We start from the raw sequence: 13,271 nt of genomic DNA, 5'->3' as shown, positions 1-13,271 counted from the left end.
TTCGAAAAGCTTTCCTACCACTGACGTCAGACTAACTGGCCTATAGGTTTGAGGCTGAGAACGGGATCCTTTTTTGAATAGAGGCACCACATTAGCAATTCGCCAGTCTCTCGGCACAATGTCAGATCTCAATGAATCCTGAAAAATTAAGTAAAGAGGTTTGGCAATCACAGAGCTAAGCTCGCTAAGTACCCTGGGATGAATACCATCTGGCCCCGGACCTTTGTTAATCTTAACATGTTCTAGTCTCTTTTGAATTTCCTCATGTGTGAACCATGCATCATTAGTTGTATTACTAGAATTGGGAGTGTTAAGAAGGAAACCTTCATTAATTGGCAGAAACGGAACTAGAGGGGGACGGGCCCTGGTGCAGGACGCGCAGCCGGGCTCCCCGCCCCCCTCCGTAAACCCGGAACTGGCCGGGATATGCGCGGCGCATGGACTGCCGGGGGGCCCTGAGGGGGTGCGGGCCCTGGCCCGCTTGCACCCCCTGCTCCGCCAGTAGTTCCGCCCCTGTTAACTGGTTGCTTATTTGTGCAGACAGACGAAAAATATGAGTTCAGTATGTCAGCTTTTTCTCTGTTCTCATCAACCAGCTGACCCCCCTCTGATATCAAGGGCCCCCCCTTCCTGCTTAATTTTTTTACTATTTACTTATTTAAAAAATAATTTTGTCTGACCTCATGGCGCAGGGTTTAAGAGTTTGTTGAGATGTTTAATATTTAAATAAAATGAAAGTTTTTTACCAATGATTTGATGACCAAGCGATTCCTTGATGTGATCCGAAGAGTGCGCTGTCCAGAAATTAGGTGTGTGCAGTATCTCGTTCCCCTTAGCGACGGACTCAGAGCGGCTGCACCTGGGTCACAACGAAGTGCGGGTAAGACAATATACCTTTATATATTTTGGAAGCCTGATCCGGTGATTTTACGAGGGGTCTGGGGCCTTGTGCACCCGGACCAACAGAAGTGAAGGGTAAGCCCAAAACCGGCACTAGGCGTAATTAAATAAATTCAATAAAGTGAAAGTTTACCGCAGGACTCGTAGGAAAACTTTTTGAATCCCAATAGTATCGCTGAATATTCTTTTTTTGCTCCTTGTACCTTAGAAATGATTCGGCTAACTCCCAGCTAACTTAAAAGCTTTAAAAGCAGATCTTTTTACCCACCTCAACACCAACACTTCTATTGAACCAAAAAGGTTTTGCTTTGTGACACTGCCGTTCCTTATTTACAAGGGGAATATACTGACATGTAGATTTATTATAAAGACTTCCCATTTTTATTCTGTGTTTAACCCTGTGAAAAGCATTTCCCACTTAATATGTTGCAGAGATGCCCTTATACTGTCACAGTTCTACGCAGGGAGTAGATGAATACAGGGGACAGAGTTATAAGGGTACAGGGAGTAGATGAATACAGGGGACAGAGTTATAAGGGTGCAGGGAGTAGATGAATAGCAGGGCGAACAGAGTTATAAAGGGTCGCAGGGAGTAGATGAATACAGGGGAAGAGGTTATAAGGGTGCAGGGAGTAGATGAATACAGGGGACAGAGTTATAAGGGTACAGGGAGTAGATGAATACAGGGGACAGAGTTATAAGGGTGCAGGGAGTAGATGAATTACAGGGGACAAAGTTATAAGGGTGCAGGGAGTAGATGAATACAGGGGCAGAGTTATAAGGGTGCAGGGAGTAGATGAATACAGGGGACAGAGTTATAAGGGTGCAGGGAGTAGATGAATACAGGGGACAGAGTTATAAGGGTGCAGGGAGAGGGGACAGAGTTATAAGGGTGCAGGGAGTAGATGAATACAGGGGACAGAAGTTATAAGGGTGCAGGGAGTAGATGAATACAGGGGACAGAGTTATAAGGGTGGCAGGGAGTAGATGAAACAGGGGACAGAGTTATAAGGGTGCAGGGAGTAGATGAATACAGGGGACAGAGTTATAAGGGTGCAGGGAGTAGATGAATACAGGGGATTATAAAGATGAATACAGGGGACAGAGTTATAAGGGTGGCAGGGAGTAGATGAATACAGGGGACAGAGTTATAAGGGTGCAGGGAGTAGATGAATACAGGGGACAGAGTTATAAGGGTGCAGGGAGTAGATGAATACAGGGGACAGAGTTATAAGGGTGCAGGGAGTAGATGAATACATGGGGACAGAGTTATAAGGGTACAGGGAGTAGATGAATACAGGGGACAGAGTTATAAGGGTGCAGGGAGTAGAATGAATACAGGGGACAGAGTTATAAGGGTGCAGGGAGTAGATGAATACAGGGGACAGAGTTATAAGGGTGCAGGGAGTAGATGAATACAGGGGACAGAGTTATAAGGGTGCAGGGAGTAGATGAATACAGGGGACAGAGTTATAAGGGTGCAGGGAGTAGATGAATACAGGGGACAGAGTTATAAGGGTGCAGGGAGTAGATGAATACAGGGGACAAGAGTTATAAGGGTGCAGGGAGTAGATGAATACAGGGGACAGAGTTATAAGGGTGCAGGGAGTAGATGAATACAGGGGACAGAGTTATAAGGGTGCAGGGAGTAGATGAAACAGGGGGACAGAAGTTTATAAGGGTGCAGGGAGTTAGGATAATACAGGGGACAGAGTTATAAGGGTGCAGGGAGTAGATGAATTACAGGGAGCAGTTATAAGGGGTGCAGGGAGTAGATTGAATACAGTTGGGGACAGAGTTATAAGGGTGCGGGAGTAGATGAATACAGGGGACAGAGTTATAAGGGTGAGGGAGTAGATGAATAACAGGGGCAGAGTTATAGGGGTGCAGGGAGTAGATGAATACAGGGGACAGAGTTATAAGGGTGCAGGGAGTAGATGAATACAGGGGACAAAGTTATAAGGGTGGCAGGGATGTAGATGAATACAGGGGACAGAGTTATAAGGGTGCAGGGAGTAGATGAATACAGGGGACAGAGTTATAAGGGTCAGGGAGTAGAATGAATACAGGGGACAGAGTTATAAGGGTGCAGGGAGTAGATGAATACAGGGGAACAGAGTTATAAGGGTGCAGGGAGTAGATGAATACAGGGGACAGAGTTATAAGGGTGCAGGGAGTAGATGAATACAGGGGACAGAGTTATAAGGGTGGCAGGAGTAGATGAATACAGGGGACAGAGTTATAAGGGGTGCAGGAGTAGATGAACTACAGGGGACAGAGTTATAAGGGTGCAGGGAGTAGATGAATACAGGGGACAGAAGTTATAAGGGTGCAGGGAGTAGATGAATACAGGGGACAGAGTTATAAGGGTGGCAGGGAGAGATGAAATACAGGGGACAGAGTTTATAAGGGTGCAGGGAGTAGATGAATACAGGGGACAGAGTTATAAGGGTGCAGGGAGTAGATTAATACAGGGGACAGAGTTATAGGGTGCAGGGGTAGATGAATACAGGGGACAGAGTTATAAGGGTGCAGGGAGTAGATTAATACAGGGGACAGAGTTATAAAAGGGTGCAGGGAGTAGATGAATACAGGGGGGCACAGAGTTGATTGCAGGGAGTAGATGAAATACAGGGGACAGAGTTATAAGGGTGCAGGGAGTAGATGAATACAGGGGACAGAGTTTATAAGGGTGCAGGGAGTAGATGAATACAGGGGACAGAGTTATAAGGGTGCAGGGAGTAGATGAATACAGGGGACAGAGTTATAAGGGAGCAGGGAGTAGATGAATACAGGGGACAGAGTTATAAGGGTGCAGGGAGTAGATGAATACAGGGACAGAGTTATTAGGGTGCAGGGAGTAGATGAATACAGGGGACAGAGTTATAAGGGTGCAGGGAGTAGATGAATACAGGGGACAGAGTTATAAGGGTGCAGGGAGTAGATGAATACAGGGACAGAGTTATAAGGGTGCAGGGAGTAGATGAATAGCAGGGGGACAGAGTTATAAGGGTGCAGGGAGTAGATGAATACAGGGGACAGAGTTATAAGGGTGCAGGGAGTAGATGAATACAGGGGACAGAGTTATAAGGGTGCAGGGAGTAGATGAATACAGGGGACAGAGTTATAAGGGTGCAGGGAGGTGATTAATACAGGGGGGGAACGGGGAGTTATAAGGGTGCCAGGGGAGAGTGAATCGAATACAGGGGACAGGAGTTATAAGGGTGCAGGGAGTAGATAAATACAGGGGACAGAGTTATAAGGGTGCAGGGAGTAGATGAATAACAGGGGACAGGGTAGTTTATAAGGGTGCAGGGAGTAGATGAATACAGGGGACAGAGTTATAAGGGAGCAGGGAGTAGATGAATACAGGGGACAGAGTTATAAGGGTGCAGGGAGTAGATGGAATACAGGGGACAGAGAGTTATAAGGGTGCAGGGGGAGTAGATGAATACAGGGGACAGAGTTATAAGGGAGAGGGAGTAGATGAATACAGGGGACAGAGTTATAAGGGTGCAGGGAGTAGATGAATACAGGGGAGACAGAGTTATTAGGGTGCAGGGAGGTAGATGAATACAGGGGACAGAGTTATAAGGGTGCAGGGAGTAGATATAGAATACAGGGGACAGAGTTATAAGGGTGCAGGGAGTAGATGAATACAGGGGACAGAGTTATAAGGGTGCAGGGAGTAGAGTGAATACAGGGGACAGAGTTATATGGGGCGTTAGGGCAGGTAGATGAATACAGGGGACAGAGTTATAAGGGTGCAGGGAGTAGATGAATACAGGGGACGAGAGTTATAAGGGGCAGAGGGAGTAGATTAATACAGGGGACAGAGTTATAAGGGTGCAGGGAGTAGGATGAATACAGGGGACAGGAGTTTAAGGGTGCAGGGAGTAGAATGAATAAGAGGGACAGAGTTATAAGGGTGCAGGAGTAGATGAATACAGGGGACAAGTTATAAGGGTGCAGGGAGTAGATGATAATACAGGGGACAGAGTTATAAGGGTGCAGGGAGTAGATTAATACAGGGGACAGAGTTATAAGGGTGCAGGGAGTAGATGAATACAGGGGACAGAGTTATAAGGGTGCAGGGAGTAGATGAATACAGGGGACAGAGTTATAAGGGTGCAGGGAGTAGATGAATACAGGGGACAGAGTTATAAGGGTGCAGGGAGTAGATGAATACAGGGGACAGAGTTATAAGGGTGCAGGGAGTAGATGAATACAGGGGACAGAGTTATAAGGGAGCAGGGAGTAGATGAATACAGGGGACAGAGTTATTAAGGGTGCAGGGAGTAGATGAATACAGGGGACAGAGTTATAAGGGTGCAGGGAGTAGATGAATACAGGGGACAGAGTTATAAGGGTGCAGGGAGTAGATTAATACAGGGGACAGAGTTATAAGGGTGCAGGGAGTAGTATGAATACAGGGGACAGAGTTATAAGGGTGCAGGGAGTAGATGAATACAGGGGACAGAGTTATAAGGGAGCAGGGAGTAGATGAATACAGGGGACAGAGTTATAAGGGTGCAGGGAGTAGATGAATACAGGGGACAGAGTTATAAGGGGTGCAGGGAGTAGATGAATACAGGGGACAGAGTTATAAGGGGAGCAGGGAGTAGATGAATACAGGGGACAGAGTTATAAGGGTGCAGGGAGTAGAATGAAATACAGGGGGACAGAGTTATTAAGGGTGCAGGGAGTAGATGAATACAGGGGACAGAGTTATAAGGGTGCAGGGAGTAGATGAATACAGGGGAACAGAGTTATAAGGGTGCAGGGAGTAGATGAATACAGGGGACAGAGTTTATATGGGTGTAGGGAGTAGAATGAAATACAGGGGACAGAGTTATAAGGGTGCAGGGAGTAGATGAATACAGGGGACAGAGTTATAAGGGTGCAGGGAGTAGATGAATACAGGGGACAGAGTTATAAAGGGTGCAGGGAGTAGATAATACAGGGACAGAGTTATAAGGGTGCAGGGAGTAGATGAATACAGGGGACAGAGTTATAAGGGTGCAGGGAGTAGATGAATACAGGGGACAGAGTTATAAGGGAGCAGGGAGTAGATGAAATACAGGGGACAGAGTTTAATAAGGGTGCAGGGAGTAGATGAATACAGGGGACAGAGTTATAAGGGTGCAGGGAGTAGATGAATACAGGGGGACAGAGTTATAAGGGAGCAGGGAGTAGATGAATACAGGGGACAGAGTTATAAGGGTGGAGGGAGTAGATGAATACAGGGGACAGAGTTATTAGGGTGCAGGGAGTAGATGAATACAGGGGACAGAGTTATAAGGGTGCAGGGAGTAGATGAATACAGGGGACAGAGTTATAAAGGGTGCAGGGAGTAGATGAATACAGGGGAACAGAGTTATAAGGGTGCAGGGAGTAGATGAATACAGGGGACAGAGTTATATGGGTGTAGGGGAGTAGATGAATACAGGGGACAGAGTTATAAGGGTGCAGGGAGTAGATGAATACAGGGGACAGAGTTATAAGGGTGCAGGGAGTTAGATTAATACAGGGGACAGAGTTATAAGGGTGCAGGGGAGTAGATGAATACAGGGGACAGAGTTATAAGGGAGCAGGGAGTAGATGAATACAGGGGACAGAGTTATAAGGGTGCAGGGAGTAGATGAATACAGGGGACAGAGTTATAAGGGTGCAGGGAGTAGATGAATACAGGGGACAGAGTTATAAGGGTGCAGGGAGTAGATGAATACAGGGGACAGAGTTATAAGGGTGCAGGGAGTAGATGGATATGGGGGGCAGGGGAGTTAAAGGGAGTAGATAATTGTAGGCTGCAGGAGGGGTGCAGGAGTAGATAAATATAGGGGGACACAGAGTTGAAGGGGGGCAGTATGATTACATATGAGCAGTCCTGGGGAAGTCCCAAGTGCCATTTGTGTAGGTAACAGTCCCATCAATCTATCCAGCCTGGTGGTATTTGGGGCACCTGTCCTCCCCCCCAGCCCCCCATGCACATTCCCATGGGACACAGAGACTGACAGTTACACAGGGCAGTGAGGGGGTTAATCAGGCAGTTGTGCCCAACAGTTCCACGGGACTCCCACACAATTAGCCCAATTATTCAGCAGAGGACCCCCAGTGCCCAGCAAGTTACCCACCAGTATAAGCAGCGACTCTCTCACTCCCGGCTCTGTATGTATGTGTGTGTGTCTGTGTGTGTATATATATATATGTCTGTGTGTGTATATCTGTATATATGTGTGTATATGTGTGTGTGTGTGTCAAACACAACGGCCCACAGACTTCCTGCCCCCCACCCCCGACACCTCCCCATTCATCACTCTCAGACTGCCCCCCATGTCACTGACCCACAATAGACTGTCATTCAGAGAGCGCACCCAGTGGTGCAGAAATGGGCCCCCCACCCATGGGAAACACATTGTGCTGCTTCTGTGCCCAGTACAGTACTCTCATATCCCAGGGGCTGGGGATTTACTCAAGCACTTTATGTCCAGGGGAATCTCTCGTGCACTTTATTTCCAATCAATCACTCCCACAGTTTATATTCAAGGGAATCACTTGTGCATTTTATTTCCTGCACTTTATATCCAGGACAATCACTTGTGCTCTTTATATCCAGGGGAATTATTTGTGCACTTTATTTCCAGGGCAATCAATCATGAACTTTATGTCTAGGGGATTCACTCGTGCACTTTATATCCTGGGGAATCTCTTGTGCACTTTATTTCCAAGGCAATCACTGGCACAGTTTATATTCAAGGGAATCACTTGTGCATTTTATTTCCAGAGCATTTGCTCCTGCACTTTATATTCAGGGCATTCACTTGTGCACTTTATATCTAGAGGAATCACTTGTGCACTTTATCTCCAGGGGATTCACTTGTGCAATCTATTCCAGGGCATTTACTTGTGCACTTTATATCCAGGGGATGCACTTGTGCACTTTATTTCCAAGAAATATTCTCATGCACTTCTGGGGCAGTTGCTTGTGCACTTTATTTCCAGGGGATTCACTCGTGCAATTCATTTTCAGGGCATTTACTTGTGCACTTTATATCCAGGGGATGCACTTGTGCACTTAATTTCCAAGGGATATTCTCATGCACTTCTGGGGCATTTGCTTGTGCACTTTATTTATAGGGCATAAACTCATGTGCTTTATATCCAGGGCATTCACTCCTGCACTTTATATCCAGGGCATTCACTCATGCACTTTATTTTCAGCTCATTCACTTCTGCACTTTATATCCAGGGCATTCAGTCCTGCATGTCATAGCCAGGACATTCACTCCTATATTTATTCCCAGGGCATTCACTTATAAACTTTATTTCCAGGGCATTCACTCGTGCACTTTATATCCAGGATATTCCCTCCTGCACTTTATATCCAGGGGATTCACTTGTGCATTTACTTGTACACTTTATATCCTGGGGAATCACTTGTGCAATTTATATCCAGGGGATTCACTCCTGCACTTTATACTCAGGGGAATCACTTGTGCACTTTATATCCAGGCGATTCACTCCTGCACTTTATATCCATGATATTCGCTCCTGCACTTTATTACCAGGGAATTCACTTATGCACTTTATAGCCGGGTAATTTGCACCTGCACTTTATTTTATATCCAGGGGATTCACTAGTGCACTTTATTTCCAGGTCATTCACTTGTGCACTTTATATCCAGGGGATTTACTTGTGCACTTTATATCCATGACAATTGATCTTGCAACTTAATTCCCAGGGCACTCACTCATACATTTTATATTCTGAGGAATCATTTGTGCACTTTATATCCAGGGCATTCGCTCCTGTGATTCATTTCCAGGGCATTTACTTGTGCATTTTACATCCAGGGGATTCACTTGTGCACTTTATTTCCAGGGCATTCACTTGTGCACTTTATGTCCAGGGGATTTACTTGTGCACTTTATATCCAGGGCATTCGCTCCTGCACTTTATTTCCAGGGAATTCACTTGTGCACTTTATATCCATGACAATTGATCCCGCACTTTATTTACAGGGCACTTACTAATAAACTTTATATCCCGGGGAGTCATTTTTGCACTTTGCTTTATTTCCAGGTCATTAACTTGTGCATTTCATATCCAGGGGATTTACTCATACACTTTATATCCTGGGGAATCATTTGTGCACTTTATATCCAGTGAATTCACTCATGTACTTTATATCCAGGGGCTTCACTCGAGCACTTTATATCCTGGGGAATCATTTGTGCACTTTATATCTAGGGTATTCACTCATGCACTTTATATCCAGCGGAATCAGGTGTGCACTTTATATCCAGGGAATTCACTTGTGCCCATAATATCCATGACATTAGCTCCTGTACTTTATTTACAGGACATTCACTTGTGCACTTTATAGCCAGGGGATTGACTCACTCACCATCTGAGCTCACAATTTCTTTCCCAATTTCACTATTTTTTCATAAGGAACAACTGAACCCACCTGTATGTTGTTGGACTGATGGGGGGAAAAAAGTGCAGAATGCAGAAAACCCCACCACACACAGCTAATCCCATTGCAAAGTTACATCAAAGGCTGTTGCACTGTTATGGTGATGCACAATGATTACTCTTGCAGGCTGTTGCACTATTACACCAACTCACAGTTACTGTTACAGGCTGTTGCACTATTACTGGGATGCACATTTTCATTTACTAACGGTTATACTCAGACTGTTGCACTATTACACCAACACATGGTTACACTCACCAATTGTACTGTAATTACACTGACACACAGTAACGCTCGCAGACTATTGCACTATAACACTGATTATACAGTATGGCTGGTGTGACAGGGGCATGGAGAAGTGCACAGAGGCACACAAGGGGTTACACAGTTTACTAGAACTCTATCTACTCATTTCCTTCTCCACTGTGTTTACTCTGCTCCAAACTTACCCAGGACATCAGCCTGGCGCCTGCTCAGCCCAACTCCCAGCACCGGCCCTACAGACCCAATGTGCAGCTCCCACATGCAGGGTGCAGGGATATATGCAGGGTGCAGGGATATACGCAGGGTGCAGGGATATACACAGGGTGCAGGGATATACGCAGGGTGCAGGGATATACACAGGGTGCAGGGATATACGCAGGGTGCAGGGATATACACAGGGTGCAGGGATATACGCAGGGTGCAGGGATATACACAGGGTGCAGGGATATACGCAGGGTGCAGGGATATACACAGGGTGCAGGGATATACGCAGGGTGCAGGGATATACACAGGGTGCAGGGATACTGTATACGCAGGGTGCTGGTGATTGTGGGTGCACAAGGGATGCTGGGTAATGACCATGATGGAGTGAGCACAGAGAACAATGTACAGTATGAGGCAAACAGAGAGCTTTCCATCACTGTATTTGGGGGCCCCATGTGCTCCTCTCTTTTCTGCTACCCCCCCCGACCCTTTTAATAATGTAAGTGTATTCACCCCCCATTGTACTTCTGCTCCATTGTCTTTGGCCCTCGCTGACACTCAGTTTGGCCCTCAGTGGCATTTAACCTCCACATGCCTGGACTGACCAACACAATGGGCCAGTTCCAACCCAGACCTCCTGATACCCCCGACCATCTCTACTAAGGATTTCACCCAGTCAGCTCAAACCATACAGAGAAAAGAATCAGCACGTGTCCCCCAATGACTCCATGTCAGACTGAGAAGCCTCGGCCCAACCGCGCATGTCAATCAATGACAGATTCTACATGTCAGTCAATGGATTCAGCCAAGGCAGGCGGGAGCTTCCATAGGAATTGCTCTTTGTCTGGAATGAGAACAGCCACCATGATCAGCACAATTACCCACAATCCTGTGTGGGAGAAATTATTATCCTTCCTAATCCCAAATCCTTATAATGACAAGGTGGGGGTAATGGCGAAAGATGATCAACTCTAAGTATCACTCATGTACTATAAGGGATAATGTACCCCCTACTGTAAATGATAAGGATATTAGAAGTCACTGAGGGGTTGTTCTGTGACCATATAAAGGCACAAGGCTGCAGGCTGAGTTATACAGGGAACTCTGAGTATCACTCATGTATTATAAGGGATAATGTACCCCCTACTGTAAATGATAAGGATATTAGAAGTCACTGAGGGGTTGTTCTGTGACCATATAAAGGCACAAGGCTGCAGGCTGAGTTATACAGGGAACTCTGAGTATCACTCATGTATTATAAGGGATAATGTACCCCCTACTGTAAATGATAAGGATATTAGAAGTCACTGAGGGGTTGTTCTGTGACCATATAAAGGCACAAGGCTGCAGGCTGAGTTATACAGGGAACTCTGAGTATCACTCATGTATTATAAGGGATAATGTACCCCCTACTGTAAATGATAAGGATATTAGAAGTCACTGAGGGGTTGTTCTGTGACCATATAAAGGCACAAGGCTGCAGGCTGAGTTATACAGGGAACTCTGAGTATCACTCATGTATTATAAGGGATAATGTACCCCCTACTGTAAATGATAAGGATATTAGAAGTCACTGAGGGGTTGTTCTGTGACCATATAAAGGCACAAGGCTGCAGGCTGAGTTATACAGGGAACTCTGAGTATCACTCATGTATTATAAGGGATAATGTACCCCCTACTGTAAATGATAAGGATATTAGAAGTCACTGGGGGTTGTTCTGTGACCATATAAAGGCACAAGGCTGAAGGCTGAGTTATACAGGGAACTCTGAGTATCACTCATGTATTATAAGGGATAATGTACCCCTACTGTAAATGATAAGGATATTAGAAGTCACTGAGGGGTTGTTCTGTGACCATATAAAGGCACAAGGCTGCAGGCTGAGTTATACAGGGAACTCTGAGTATCACTCATGTATTATAAGGGATAATGTACCCCCTACTGTAAATGATAAGGATATTAGAAGTCACTGAGGGGTTGTTCTGTGACCATATAAAGGCACAAGGCTGAAATAAACCGGTACAGAGATTTAAACTCCCGGCAGTACACGGGGTGCAGGGAGTTGCAGTACAATCACAGGGATTCTTGGGTTTGTTTCTCCAGCCAGTCTGGGACAGTTTCCTGAGCTCTGAGAGACCCGGATCTTTATGTTCAGTAAAGTGAGTGACAGAGAGAGACTGGCAGCCGGGGGGTGAGAGGGGCCGTTGTGCCTCGCGGGATCCAAAGGAGCAGAAAAGAGGTGACAAAGGGGTTAGTTTGGGGGTAACAAGACATTAGTGTCCCCATTGGAGGGCACAGGACAGTAGCGACACTACATCAAATAACGCAGAGAAAATACAGGTCTGGGGTGACATCAGGGGGAACTGGGGGAAACCCTCGTGGGCTCGGTTGCGACTCTATGTGCCGGGACCCCCGGGAGACACAAAGCCGCTGAAGTAGGAGCCGAGATGAGAAGGAGCAAAGCTGCCGAGGAAGAAGTCAGGGAAGTTCCCTGGGCCTCATTTTTAAAATATACTTTATATGGGTGGGGCCTGGCCACCAATATTTATTTTCTAACTTGTGGGGGGGGCCTGGCCATCTATGGGGTTTTTACTTGTAAGGGCCCCTGGCCACCAATTAACTTGTAGGGGGGCAAGAAAAATGTGTCTACTGGGCCCCACTAATCCTGATGGTGACACTGGGGGTTACAGAGGGGGCAGCAGAAGAGAAACCAGAAGCCCTTTGCTCCGTCCCACGTGACCGAATAATAAAAGTGTCGCCGGTCTGACGGTCCCTAGAGGAGGAGGTGGGGGGGGGCGGTCGGCCCTCGCTTTCTATTCAGGGCCTGGAATTTCTTCTCTCCCCTGGGCCCTTTCATTTGTGTTTAGATTCACTTCCTTATCAGTGGGAGGCGCCACTTGTGCAATTTGGCCCCGCCCCCTTGTGACAGGGATCACGAGCGTGGGAACCATTTCCATTATGGCCGTCTGTCCCACAGCCACTAGTTCCTTTTCTCTACTAACATCAGACCTGTGAGGATTGGGGAGCTCTGTGCCCATGAAGGAGAGACCTGTGAGGGTTGGGGAGCTCTGTGCCCATGAAGGAGAGACCTGTGAGGGTTGGGGAGCTCTGTGCCCATGAAGGAGAGACCTGTGAGGGTAGAGGAGCTCTGTGCCCATGAAGGAGGGACCTGTGAGGGTTGGGGAACTCTGTGCCCATGAAGGAGAGACCTGTGAGGGTTGGGGAGCTCTGTGCCCATGAAGGTGAGACCTGTGAGGGTTGGGGAGTTCTGTGTCCATGAAGGAGAGACCTGTGAGGATTGGGGAGCTCTGTGCCCATGAAGGAGAGACCTGTGAGGGTTGGGGAGCTCTGTGCCCATGAAGGAGATACCTGTGAGGGTTGGGGGACTCTGTGCCCATGAAGGAGAGACCAGTGAGGGTTGG

This window comes from Xenopus laevis, chromosome 8S, assembly GCF_017654675.1.
Source record: "Xenopus laevis strain J_2021 chromosome 8S, Xenopus_laevis_v10.1, whole genome shotgun sequence".
NCBI lineage: Eukaryota > Metazoa > Chordata > Amphibia > Anura > Pipidae > Xenopus > Xenopus laevis.
Note: the sequence above shows the minus strand (reverse complement) of the source record.